A 13861-nucleotide genomic window follows, 5' to 3' on the forward strand; every position below is an offset into this window, starting at 1 on the left:
TTTCCCAACCGAGTACGAGTACAAGTACATGTATTTTTGTACTTGCTGATACAATACCGATACCTATTTAAAATGATGCAATCTGGAGCATTATGTTATAGTGTAGTTTTTAGTGTAAAATAGTGCAGTGGAACAGTTGCTTGGGTTGCCATCACTAATTGTAAAAAAAAAAACACAGCACAGACATCATTGAGAAAGCTTCTGACAAGCTAACGTAAACGTTCATTAATAAACGCATGTAATTAAAGTTGTGCACATCATACATGCTATGCGATTCTGCTGATTGAAATATTTACTTTAAAAAGATAATACAGTCCGATTCCATCTGAGCCGATTCTATCAGCACGTACATTTGTGGTTCACCTCGGTAAATCGTAAACGACTCTGAGTCGGCTCCCGCTCTGTGGTAATAACCAGTATAATTAAGCCTGAGCTTTATAAGGTAAGCGAGTCACACAGAATGTTCTGTCGTAGTTGGTGTTTATTTACAACTGCAGCATTCATTATAACAGTACAAACGGAGAATTGACTGAAAAAAGAAACTTACGCTGCGCTTACAATGAATCGATTCCTGAATCATTTGTATCGATACTGTGAACAGAGTATTGAACACAAACACGTCCTATAACAGCGGTCGCTGCTTTTGTAACCGGCTTGTCTTCGCTGTTAGCTCTATTTTGAAGGTTTTTTTCAAACGGAACTAAATAACATTAAACGTGCGTGTGAGCGTGGTCAGTGAGAATAATTCAATCTGTCTCCAGTGGGTGAAAATGACAAGCACTCGCACCCCACAGGTTGAAAACCCCTGCGTTAACGCAGCAACGTGCACTAGGCACACGGTATCAGATGTTTAGTATCGGAGCCTCGTTTGCGAGTACGAGTACGAGTTAATGAGCGCGGTATCGGGCTAATACCCGATACCAGTATCGGTACTCATGCATCTCTAGTATTTGGTATTGCAAGTCTTTGTCGTTCCATGTTATATTTAGTACACTTTGTCAATACATGTTCAATGGTTATTTGTGTATTGCATTGTTCACATATCGGTGGACGTTCTCCCTTCACCAGGTGTGTATGTGTTAGGCGCGTGTGCCCAATACGACATGTGCCCAGTCTCATGTGCGTGTGTGCCCAGTCTCTTCCCAGTCGGTAGTTGTGGTCATGTTTGTATGTTGGGGTGGATGTTGTGAAGTTGTGAATATCTGATTGGGGGAGTTTGCAGTTTACAGCTTTTCCTCTTGTTGTTTCTTTTGCTAAGCAATCCACTTTTTCATTTCCCTCAATGCCGCAGTGTCCTGGAATCCAGCACAGTCAGATGTCATAATTCTGGTTGTGGAGTTCTTTTAGTTTTTTTTTTTGTATTTCGTTCAGGATTGGATGATGGAGTGATAGTGTTTCCATTTCTTGGAGGCATGACTTAGAGTCTGTGCAGATTAGTGTTCTTTGTGAATCTGATAGTTCAATGTATGATATCGCCATTTGTAGCTTATTTGTGCTTCTGCTGTGTAGCTTAAACTGTTTAATGGGAGGGCTTTCTTTTCTATATGTTGTTTGACTACTATTGCTGATGATACTAAGTTTTCTGTTTTAGAACTGTCCGTGAAAAGTAGTGTGTGGGTGTGAAATTTTTCTCTGATGTCAAGAAATTTCTTTAGATAGTCGTTAGGGTGTGTGTTTATTTTCCGAAGTTTAGACATATCCATTATTATATTTGTTTTCTTTGAGTTTCCACAGGGGAGGGGTATTTGAGTGTGGGAGGATTATGTTGTTTGGTTCTATTTTTAGGTCATTGATTCAGGTCATTTGATTCTTTGACTAAAGGGTTGTAAATTGTTTGGTCTGGTGTTGTATAGAAGATTGTATGGCAGGGAGTGGGTTTCCGCAGAGTTTGATGGCATATTGAAGAGAAAGTTTAAATCGTCTGTATTCTTGGGCGGGCTCCTGGGCCTCCACATACATGCTTTGCACTGGGGATGTGCGAAAAAGCACCCAGTGCCAGTCTGATGCCTTGGTGATGTATGGAGTCTAGGCATTTTAGGTATGACTTCCTTGCTGCCTGATAAACCACACGTCCATAAGCTAATTTTGAACGAATTGTTGCTCTATATATTTTAATTAAGGAGGAAAATTCTGCACCACATTTTGTGCTGGCTAGAACTTTTATTATATTCAGTTTTTGGAAGCAGTTTTTCCTTAGGTGATTTTATATGTGGGACGAAAGAGAGTTTGTTATCTAGTGTTAGACCTAGTATTTTGTTGTTTCTGTTGTTTTTATAGGGGTGCCATTTACAGTGTATCACAGAAGGGAGTACACCCCTCACATTTCTGCAAATATTTCATTATATCTTTTCATGGGACAACACTATAGACATGAAACTTGGATATAACTTAGAGTAGTCAGTGTACAGCTTGTATAGCAGTGTAGATTTACTGTCTTCTGAAAATAACTCAACACACAGCCATTAATGTCTAAATAGCTGGCAACATAAGTGAGTACACCCCACAGTGAACATGTCCAAATTGTGCCCAAATGTGTCATTGTCCCTCCCTGGTGTCATGTGTCACGGTCCCAGGTGTAAATGGGGAGCAGGGCTGTTAAATTTGGTGTTTTGGGTACAATTCTCTCATACTAGCCACTGGATATTCAACATGGCACCTCATGGCAAAGAACTCTCTCAACAAAGGATGTGAGAAATAGAATTGTTGCTCTCCACAAAGATGGCCTGGGCTATAAGAAGATTGCTAACACCCTGAAACTGAGCTACAGCATGGTGGCCAAGGTCATACAGCGGTTTTCCAGGACAGGTTCCACTCGGAACAGGCTTCGCCAGGGTCGACCAAAGAAGTTGAGTCCACGTGTTCGGCGTCATATCCAGAGGTTGGCTTTAAAAAATAGACACGAGTGCTGCCAGCATTGCTGCAGAGGTTGAAGACGTGGGAGGTCAGCCTGTCAGTGCTCAGACCATACGCAACATACTGCATCAACTCGTCATGGTCGTCTTCCCAGAAGAAAGCTGACGCACAAGAAAGCCAGCAAACAGTTTGCTGAAAACAAGCAGTCCAAGAACATGGATTACTGGAATGCCCTGTGGTCTGACGAGACCAAGATAAACTTGTTTGGCTCAGATGGTGTCCAGCATGTGTGGCGGCGCCCTGGTGAGAAGTACCAAGACAACTGTATCTTGCCTACAGTCAAGCATGGTGGTGGTAGCATCATGGTCTTGGGCTGCATGAGTGTTGCTGGCACTGGGGAGCTGCAGTTCATTGAGGGAAACATGAATTCCAACATGTACTGTGACATTCTGAAACAGAGCATGATCCCCTCCCTTCGAAAACTGGGCCTCATGGCAGTTTTCCAACAGGATAATGACCCCAAACACAACCTCCAAGATGACAACTGCCTTGCTGAGGAAGCTGAAGGTAAAGGTGATGGACTAAACCCAATTGAGCACCTGTGGCACATCCTCAAGTGGAAGGTGGAGGAGTTCAAGGTGTCTAACATCCACCAGCTCCGTGATGTCATCATGGAGGAGTGGAAGAGGATTCCAGTAGCAACCTGTGCAGCTCTGGTGAATTCCATGCCCAGGAGGGTTAAGGCAGTGTTAGATAATAATGGTGGTCACACAAAATATTGACACTTTGGGCACAATTTGGACATGTTCACTGTGGGGTGTACTCACTCAGCTATTTAGACATTAATGGCTGTGTGTTGAGTTATTTTCAGAAGACAGTAAATCTACACTGCTATACAAGTTGTACACTGACTACTCTAAGTTATATCCAAGTTTTATTTCTATAGCGTTGTCCCATGAAAAGATATAATAAAATATTTGCAGAAATGTGAGGGGTGTACTCACTTTTGTGATACACTGTAGATATAGCTCAGGTTCAGGATGTAGATTTCTCCTTCAGCAGAAATGTGTGCTTGATGTTTTGTTGCTGGACAGTTTAAAGGCCTTAGTTTTTGCCCAGTGTTGTATTTCATTTATACTCAATTTAAGTCGCCGTTCAATAATAGGCATATAACCTCCTCTGTAGCAATACATAGGTTGTCTACATATAGGCTGCAGAGGGTGTCCCGCAGAATCTCCTTAGCCACTCCATTCATTTTGAGGTTAAATACGGTGACTAATAGTATGCTCTCCTGTGGAACCCCCATCTCCTGGGGATGGTATTTTGATAGTGTATTGTTGACTCTTACTCTAAAAACTCTCTTTGCTAGAAAAGCTGCTATAAAGGTTGGTAGTCTGCCTTTAAGTCCAGCCTGTTTCATGTCCTTCAGAATGCCATGCCTCCAGGTTGTGTCGTATGCTTTTTCTATGTCAAAGCAAAATATCACAGCATGTTCTTTCCTAAAGTAGGCATCTCGGATGAAGGATTCAATCTTTATTAGGTTAGCTAGAGTGCTTCTCCCCTTGCGAAATCCATTTATAATGTGGTTGTGTTCAAGGTGCCAAACCAGTCTGTTGTTAACTATTCTTTCCATTGTTTTGCACAAGCAGCTAGTTAGTGCTACAGGCCTATAGTTAGTTGGGTCACTGTGATATTTTCCTGGTTTGGGAAATGGGATGACAGTTTCCTCTCTCCACTGTTCTGGGAAATCCCCAGAGTCCCAAATTTGGTTGTAAATTTTAAGTAAGAGTGTTTTAGAGGATGAGGGAAGGTGTTCTATCATTTGGTAATGTATATCATCGGGTCCCGATGCTGTGTTATGCGCTTTTTGTATAGCTATCCGAAGTTCTTCCTGGGTAAAGTCCTGGTTGTAGAGCTCTAGGTCATTTGTTTGAAAGTTGATCCCTTTCTTTTCAACCTGATTTCGAATGTTTCGGAAGACTAGTGAAGAGTTGTTACTGGTGGACACCTTCTGCAAGGTGGTTGCTAGGCATTCTGCAATCTCCTCTTCATTCTTTGAAGCAGATTTCAAATCTTTGTGGTCAGAGTGCTTGACGTGATATTGTTGACAAAGTGCTTCCAGCTTTGTTTCTTTGTCTCATCAATGGTTGGTAACCCTCAATTTGTTCAGGTTTTCAGAGGTTGGTTGCCGATTGAATTTTTGTTCAAGCCAGCTTGCGCTCATTTACTGCCTTTTCGCCCTCAGTGTTAAACCAGGGGTTCCATTTTCTCCTCAGTCCCGATCGTGTTCTTGTTATGGTTTGTTCTGCTATTTCTTTCAGTGTGCCAGTGAACCATCCAATTTGGTCCTTGATGTTTTCTGGTATTTTATTTACTTTTTCCAGGCACAATTTTTGAAAAGGGTTCCAGTAAACCAACCTCCTCCGTTGTATTGTTGGTGATGGTTGATTTGTCACTGGGGTTATAAGTATCGGAAAGTGATTGCTTCCACACAGATCATTCCAGATTCTCCAGTTGAAGTCTAGCAGTAGATTTGGTTCACATAACGTTAGATCGATTGTTGAGTAGGTGCCATGACCTGGGTGAAGGTATGTATGTGCCTCCTTGTTCATTAGGCAGAGTCCATGGTTGTTTATGAACTCTTCAATTATTTTTCCCTTTGCATTTGTATTTTGACTCTTCCACATTTAATTATGCCCATTTAAATCCCCAAGTAACATGTATGGTGGGGGAAGCTGTTTTGTTAATCTGTCTAGGTCTGTAATGGTTAGGGAAGTTTCAGGCGGAATATAAACATTGCACAGGGTTATAAACCTTGTGGTGATATTGGATACACAAACTGCTGTTGCTTGGAGATTTGTATTGAGTGGTATCTGGTTATGTGGAAGGTTACAACCCAGTAGGGACAACCCTGACATCAGGTGTTGTCCCTACTGCTTTTAAGAAGGCTCAGGTCATTCCCCTTCTTAAGAAATCTACACTAGACACTACAGACATTAATAATAATAATACATTTTATTTATATAGCGCTTTTCAAGATACTCAAAGACGCTTTACATAAGACAAATAATCAAAACAAATACGTACATACACCATACAAATCATAGTACAAAATCAAAATAGTACATCAACATCAAGAATAATTAAGATAAAAACAAAGAGAGCAGCATAAGACAGTTCATTAAAAATTAGCTAAATTATGAGAGAGAACAACAAATATAGAACAATTTCTTAAAATTAGACAGAAACAGGACAGATTTACATGCAATCAGGAAACTGAACACTTTACAAGTTTTAGGATCTAGGACTTCACATTTCTGTCGTGATCTAAGTATAAAAACTATTAAAAAGAATAGCAAAAATAAAAGCATTTATACACTACAGACATTAACAACTACAGACCTGTCTCACTCCTCTCTTTTCTATCCAAAATTCTTGAACGTGCTGTCTATAACCAACTATCTGCCTTTCTCACTCAGAATGACCTCCACGATCCGTACCAGTCTGGCTTCAAGGCAGCACATTCTACGGAAACAGCTCTTGTAGCTGTTACTGAGAAGCTTCATGCAGCCAAAGCAGCCAAACTGTCATCTGTCCTTATTCTTCTTGACCTCTCTGCAGCCTTCGACACAGTGAATCACAGAATTCTCCTGACCACTCTCTCCAACCTTGGAGTAAGAGGTTCAGCATGGCAATGGATGGCCTCCTACCTAGAAGGGCCAAGTGTCACGGAGGGGATCCATATCTCCTCCATGCACTCTCTCAACCGGTGTTCCTCAGGGCTCTGTACTTGGCCCACTTCTTTTCTCTATCTACACCCGCTCTCTGGGCAAGGTCATAGCCTCCCATGGCTTCTCCTACCACTCCTATGCAGATGACACTCAGCTCGTTCTGTCATTTCCTCCTTCAGACACGCAAGTCTCAGCTCGCATCTCAGCATGTCTGCAAGATTTCTCACAATGGATGGCGGCTCATCATCTAAAACTTAATCCCAGCAAGACAGAGATGTTGCTCATTCCTGGAGATCAGTCTCCAACCCAGGACCTAGTCAATTCTCTGGATGACTCCCAGATCAGACCATCTGATAAGGTAAGAAGTCTTGGTGTTGTCCTTGATAACCAGCTGACATTCTCTCCTCATATAGCCAACATGACAAGAGCGTGTCGGTTCCTCCTGTACAACATCAGGAAGATTCGTCCATTTCTCTCCAGGGAAGCTACCCAGATTCTGGTGCAATCACTTGTAATCTCACGGTTGGACTACTGCAACTCCCTTCTGGCTGGAGCTCCCATGTCCACGATTAAACCCTTACAGCTCATTCAAAATGCAGCTGCATGTCTGGTTTTTAACCAGCCCAAACACTGCCACATCACCCCACTGCTGCGTGCTCTTCACTGGCTTCCTGTAGCTGCACGCATTCAGTTTAAAACACTGACGCTCGCCTACAAAGCCAAAAATGCACCAGCCCCAAGCTACCTTCGTGGCCTAATCAAACCCCGCTCTGTACCACGCAACCTCCGAGCCTCTAGTCTCGCTCGACTTGATCCTCCACCCAGGACTCGAGGAAGACAAGCATCAAGGCTGTTCTCTGTTTTAGCGCTGAAGTAGTGGAATGAACTTCCTCTGTCTGTCCGAACATCTGAGTCTCTTGCTGTCTTTAAAAAGTGATTAAAAACCTTTTTACTAAACACTTAGGCTGATTTGTACTTATTTACTAACATTGTGTTCCATTCTTTTCCATTTCCAAAAAAAAAAAAAAAAAAAAAGGCACTTTGGTTGTAACAGGTTTAAGCAGATTTATGTTCTTCGACTGTTGTTTACCTAAATTTGAGAAATGAAATGTTCACTATAGAAGCACTTATGTAAGTCGCTCTGGATAAGAGCGTCTGCTAAATGCTGAAAATGTAATGTAAATGTAAAAGTAAATGTTATTTCTCACAAGTATGGCCGTTCCTCCAGATAGCCTGCCTGTATTTGGTCCATTTTTAAGATAGGTATAGTTCTTCATGGTAACCTTGATTCCTTCTGATACTTGGATTTCCTGTACGCATATTATGTTGTGGGTTTTGTGTTGTAACTTGGCATTGTAGTTCATTGAAATTTGACCTTACTCCACGACAGTTCCACTATAGTATTGGTTTTTTGTCATTTTGTTTTGGCTGAGTTGTTTCAGGGTTTATTCTTGTGTTTGGGTGATATGCTTTGATTTCGTGATGATATTTGATATTTCTATATCTTTGGACGTGTCTGATTTCCTTGGTTCTGGTATGGGTTTTGGTTGATACTGTGTAGTTTCAGGTTTTTGCTCTTCTTTGGTTTTATTTATCCTGGGGGGGAGGGGTTCACACATGGATAGGAATTGAACAGCTGTGCTTTTTGTTTATTGGAGGGAGGTTTCTTTCAGAGTGGTGATTAGTTGTGGTTTCTCTTTTTTTACCATGTGAAATCAGTCTGGCAAGCCATTTCCTGATTCGATTTTACTGCTGCTGCAAAGATTCTTGTTAGTTTAAAACTGGGGTAGTCATTAACCAGTTTCCTTGCTTCATTATGGCTAACCTTTTTATTTAATTCTTTGAATCTTTTTCTCTTTGATCCAAGTAGGACATGATTTGTAAGATGCTGTGATTATGCCTCCACAGTTTCTGCAATTGGGTGGATTTGGGCAGGGCATTTCTTGTCCCTCTTTGCCACAATTTCAGCAAACTGAGAGGCTCTTGCACACAGCTGAACCATGTCTGTATTTTTAACACTTGAAGTACAGGGGTTGGACAAAATAACTGAAACACCTGGTTTTAGACCACAATAATTTATTAGTATGGTGTAGGGCCTCCTTTTGTGGCCAATACAACGTCGTTACAATTCGTCTTGGAAATGACATATACAAGTCCTGCACAGTGGTCAGAGGGATTTTAAGCCATTCTTCTTGCAGGATAGTGGCCAGGTCACTACGTGATGCTGGTGGAGGAAAACGTTTCCTGACTCGCTTCTCCAAAACGAGATGTTCAACTTCACTTTCATGTTCATCAAACCAATCTTTCACCAGTCTTGCTGTGTGTATTAATGCATTGTCATCCTGATACACGGCACCGCCATTGGATGCACATGGTCCTCCAGAATGGTTCGGTAGTCCTTGGCAGTGACGCGCCCATCTAGCACAAGTATTGGGCCAAGGGAATGCCATGGTATGGCAGCCCAAACCATCACTGATCCACCCCCATGCTTCACTCTGGGCATGCAACAGTCTGGGTGGTACGCTTCTTTGGGGCTTCTCCACACCATAACTCTCCCGGATGTGGGGAAAACAGTGAAGGTGGACTCATCAGAGAACAAAACATGTTTCACATTGTCCACAGCCCAAGATTTGCGCTCCTTGCACCATTGAAACCGACGTTTGGCATTGGCACGAGTGACCAAAGGTTTGGCTATAGCAGCCCGGCCGTGTATATTGACCCTGTGGAGCTCCCGACGGACAGTTCTGGTGGAAAAAGGAGAGTTGAGGTGCACATTTAATTCTGCCGTGATTTGGGCAGCCGTGGTTTTATGTTTTTTGGATACAATCCGGGTTAGCACCCGAACATCCCTTTCAGACAGCTTCCTCTTGCGTCCACAGTTAATCCTGTTGGATGTGGTTTGTCCTTCTTGGTGGTATGCTGACATTACCCTGGATACCGTGGCTCTTGATACATCACAAAGACTTGCTGTCTTGGTCACAGATGCGCCAGCAAGACGTGCACCAACAATTTGTCCTCTTTTGAACTCTGGTATGTCACCCATAATGTTGTGTGCATTGCAATATTTTGAGCAAAACTGTGCTCTTACCCTGCTAATTGAGCCTTCACACTCTGCTCTTACTGGTGCAATGTGCAATTAATGAAGATTGGCCACCAGACTGGTCCAATTTAGCCATGAAACCTCCCACACTAAAATGACAGGTGTTTCAGTTATTTTGTCCAACCCCTGTATATAATTGGATTAGGTATATACAGTGTATCACAAAAGTGAGTACACCCCTCACATTTCTGCAGATATTTAAGTATATCTTTTCATGGGACAACACTGACAAAATGACACTTTGACATAATGAAAAGTAGTCTGTGTGCAGCTTATATAAGAAATCTATTCTTCCCTCAAAATAACTCAATATACAGCCATTAATGTCTAAACCACCGGCAACAAAAGTGAGTACACCCCTAAGAGACTACACCCCTAAATGTCCAAATTGAGCACTGCTTGTCATTTTCCCTCCAAAATGTCATGTGATTTGTTAGTGTTACTAGGTCTCAGGTGTGCATAGGGAGCAGGTGTGTTTAATATAGTATTACAACTCTCTCATACTGGTCACTGAAAGTTCCAACATGGCACCTCATGGCAAAGAACTCTCTGAGGATCTTAAAAGACGAATTGTTGCGCTACATGAAGATGGCCAAGGCTACAAGAAGATTGCCAACACCCTGAAACGGAGCTGCAGCACAGTGGCCAAGATCATCCAGCGTTTTAAAAGAGCAGGGTCCACTCAGAACAGACCTCGCGTTGGTCGTCCAAAGAAGCTGAGTGCACATGCTCAGCGTCACATCCAACTGCTGTCTTTGAAAGATAGGCACAGGAGTGCTGTCAGCATTGCTGCAGAGATTGAAAAGGTGGGGGGTCAGCCTGTCAGTGCTCAGACCATACGCCGCACACTACATCAAATTGGTCTGCATGGCTGTCACCCCAGAAGGAAGCCTCTTCTGAAGTCTCTACACAAGAAAGCCCGCAAACAGTTTGCTGAAGACATGTCAACAAAGGACATGGATTACTGGAACCATGTCCTATGGTCTGATGAGACCAAGATTAATTTGTTTGGTTCAGATGGTCTCAAGCATGTGTGGCGGCAAACAGGTGAGGAGTACAAAGATAAGTGTGTCATGCCTACAGTCAAGTATGGTGGTGGGAATGCCATGGTCTGGGGCTGCATGAGTGCAGCAGGTGTTGGGGAGTTACATTTCATTGAGGGACACATGAACTCCAATATGTACTGTGAAATACTGAAGCAGAGCATGATCCCCTCCCTCCGGAAACTGGGTCGCAGGGCAGTGTTCCAGCATGATAATGACCCCAAACACACCTCTAAGATGAGCACTGCTTTATTGAAGAGGCTGAGGGTAAAGGTGATGGGACTGGCCAAGCATGTCTCCAGACCTAAACCCAATAGAACATCTTTGGGGCATCCTCAAGCGGAAGGTGGAGGAGCGCAAAGTCTCGAATATCCGCCAGCTCCGTGATGTCGTCATGGAGGAGTCGAAAAGCATTCCAGTGGCAACCTGTGAAGCTCTGGTAAACTCCATGCCCAGGAGAGTTAAGGCAGATCTGGGAAATAATGGTGGCCACACAAAATATTGACACTTCAGGAACTTTCACTTTTGTTGCCGGTGGTTTAGACATTAATGGCTGTATATTGAGTTATTTTGAGGGAAGAATAAATTTACACTGTTATATAAGCTGCACACAGACTACTTTTCATTGTCTCAAAGTGTCATTTTGTCAGTGTTGTCCCATGAAAAGATATACATAAATATCTGCAGAAATGTGAGGGGTGTACTCACTTTTGTGATACACTGTATGTATCTACATCCACCTGTTGATACCCAATAAATAGTTTTGCTGGAGGAGTTGCTTTGTTAAAGGTTATGATGAAGGTGTTTGTTTTATTATAATGCGTCTAGTGCAGGGGTCGGCAACCTTTTTTGTACTCTGTGCCGATTGAAAAAAATAGGTTGAAGATGAAGTAATAAGTGTGCCATGGAAAACGTCATATAACACAAACTGTTGCTATGTATGTGACATACACCAATTAATCAGTTAATTAATCTTACATGTCAGTGTGATCCTTGTCCCTGACTCTCTACAAAGATGATCCATCTGTAGTGTATATGAGGTGAACTTACTGGCTTAAATTTTTGAAGAACACTGGTTTGTTTCTTGTACCTTGAAATTGCTCGTTTGATTGATTCCATTTTGTCAGCATCATCCTTAAATGAGCTTTGGTGCTTTGTCTCAAAATAGCAGCGCACACGAGGTGCGACAAACGATGCTTTCACCGCACATAGCACACACAGGCCGGTCTTTTTGTTGAATAAATCCGTACAAATCTGTCCAGTCTTGTTGAACTGAACGAACATCCACTTTTGCACGTTTAGCAGCCATGCTATACCACGTTTTGCACAAAACTGAAAGCTGACTCACTTCTGACACCTTGATTTAACCTTAACTAGCATAAATTACTCAACCTTAACTGGCCATAGGTGGAGGAGGTTAAGGTGGAGTAATTTATGGTTGTTAAGGTTAATCAAGGTGTCGGGAGTGAGCATATGGCGGATAAGGACGGATCCAACTAATAAGGCGCAACCCTGAGCATGAAAAACATTTTTTTACTCTTACCAATCAGAGTGCCAGACAAACGTGCTTCAAGTGCCAGCTTTGGCACGCGTGCCATAGGTTGCTGACCCCTGGTCTAGTGTAAGTAACATCTTGGGCGGTTAGTTCTGTGGTAATTTCATCATCTTCCATCCCTTCTAAGTCTCGACATCTAATAACTCCTTTGCTGCTATTTAGCGAAGGGTGAGGGAAGCCCTTTGTGCTAATTCCAAAAAAGTTGTTAATGCTCATTAAATATTCTGCTTGTATTTTATTTTTTTTTACATTCCTGATCTTAACTTTCTGGCATCTTTGACAAGTCCTGCAATTCCCATGATGCCTTTATGAATTGCAAATGGGGATAATTTTGTCAACTGTATTTCTGCATGTGTAGATTCCATTATTATAAATCTTGGCCAATTTTCCACTATAGAATAAGTGTCTAATTCAATGTCTATATCTGGGTCATTCTCAATCATTTTTCTTTTTGGATTTTGTTTGGTACTCATATTTGATTAGTTTAAGGTTCATCACCTGTGCTCCCCACCCTTCTTGGAGCCCAACCAGGGGGATGCACAGAGCCATGGATCTCCAGCGGTTGTGCATCAGGGATACAGGCGTGATATACTCAAGCTTTCAGCTGGTTTTGGCACTTGATTGACCCTAAGCCAGCGCCTTCTAGGGATCTCATAGAAGATACAACCTAGGGCATGTCCTGACCAGCCGATTGATTGGAGCGGGCCTCCTCAACCTGGGACCTATTCTACCCCGGGTCCCCACAGGGTGCTAACATGAGTGTAAAATGTGATTTCAGACTTAAAGTGAATTCCACATTATAAAGGTATTTAGAGTGTAAATGTTGAATTTTCAGTAGATCTTTGTAAGCTAGTAAATTATTTAACATCAATCACACTAAAACATCTACACATTCAAAACCAAAAACCTGGGATTTCAGTTCTAGTTTATTTAATGGTGCTTAACTAATTAATCATGACAGGAAAGTGGTGTTTTTATTGTTTACAGTCTTAGCTTAGCTTGCTAAAAGAGAGCTAAACAAATGAGGTATGGCTTGGTACAGTAGTGCAGCTAGTACTGCGTCATTTGTAGTTATTGTGATGTGAACATTGAGTTTTGATGTAATGTAAGTTTTTGATTCTATTATGGCTGAACAATTCATTAAGGGTGGATATCAAATAATAATGTTCAATTTGTATGTTAACTGTAACACTTTTAAACATCTACAATTAATTCAAATAATAAAATAAATATACAAGCTTGACAGCCTCAATATTTTTTTATCTTCCCACACAAACTACATGAACACGACCGATTCAGGTACACCAGTTTGATCACAGTGAAACCTTCTGCCCGACATGCATTTAAAAGCAGCATCTGTCCAAGGTGTGTTTCCAACTTGTGCCTCTTTTTCTCCACTACGTCCCCGACCAGGATGAACTGGTTAATGTAACTGAGTCAGTGAGTCAGGATGTATTAAACTTTGTGTTCATGAAAAACATGATTTAGTTCCACAAATTAATTTCAGAACATTAAACTGCCAGCTATTCAGAGTTAACATGCTAAGTCAGAGCTAAAATACTAAGACAGAGCTAAGTTG

At 41.9% G+C, this 13861-nt stretch overlaps 1 protein-coding gene across 1 annotated transcript in view; it reads right to left on the minus strand.

Moving 5' to 3' along the window:
- Nucleotides 1–13861, minus strand: part of LOC134328699 (NACHT, LRR and PYD domains-containing protein 3-like) — a 105786-nt gene that overhangs the window by 2298 nt on the left and 89627 nt on the right. The gene's annotated exons all lie outside the window — the stretch shown is intronic.

The sequence above is a fragment of the Trichomycterus rosablanca genome, chromosome 15 (assembly GCF_030014385.1).
Source record: "Trichomycterus rosablanca isolate fTriRos1 chromosome 15, fTriRos1.hap1, whole genome shotgun sequence".
Classification (NCBI taxonomy): Eukaryota; Metazoa; Chordata; class Actinopteri; order Siluriformes; family Trichomycteridae; genus Trichomycterus; species Trichomycterus rosablanca.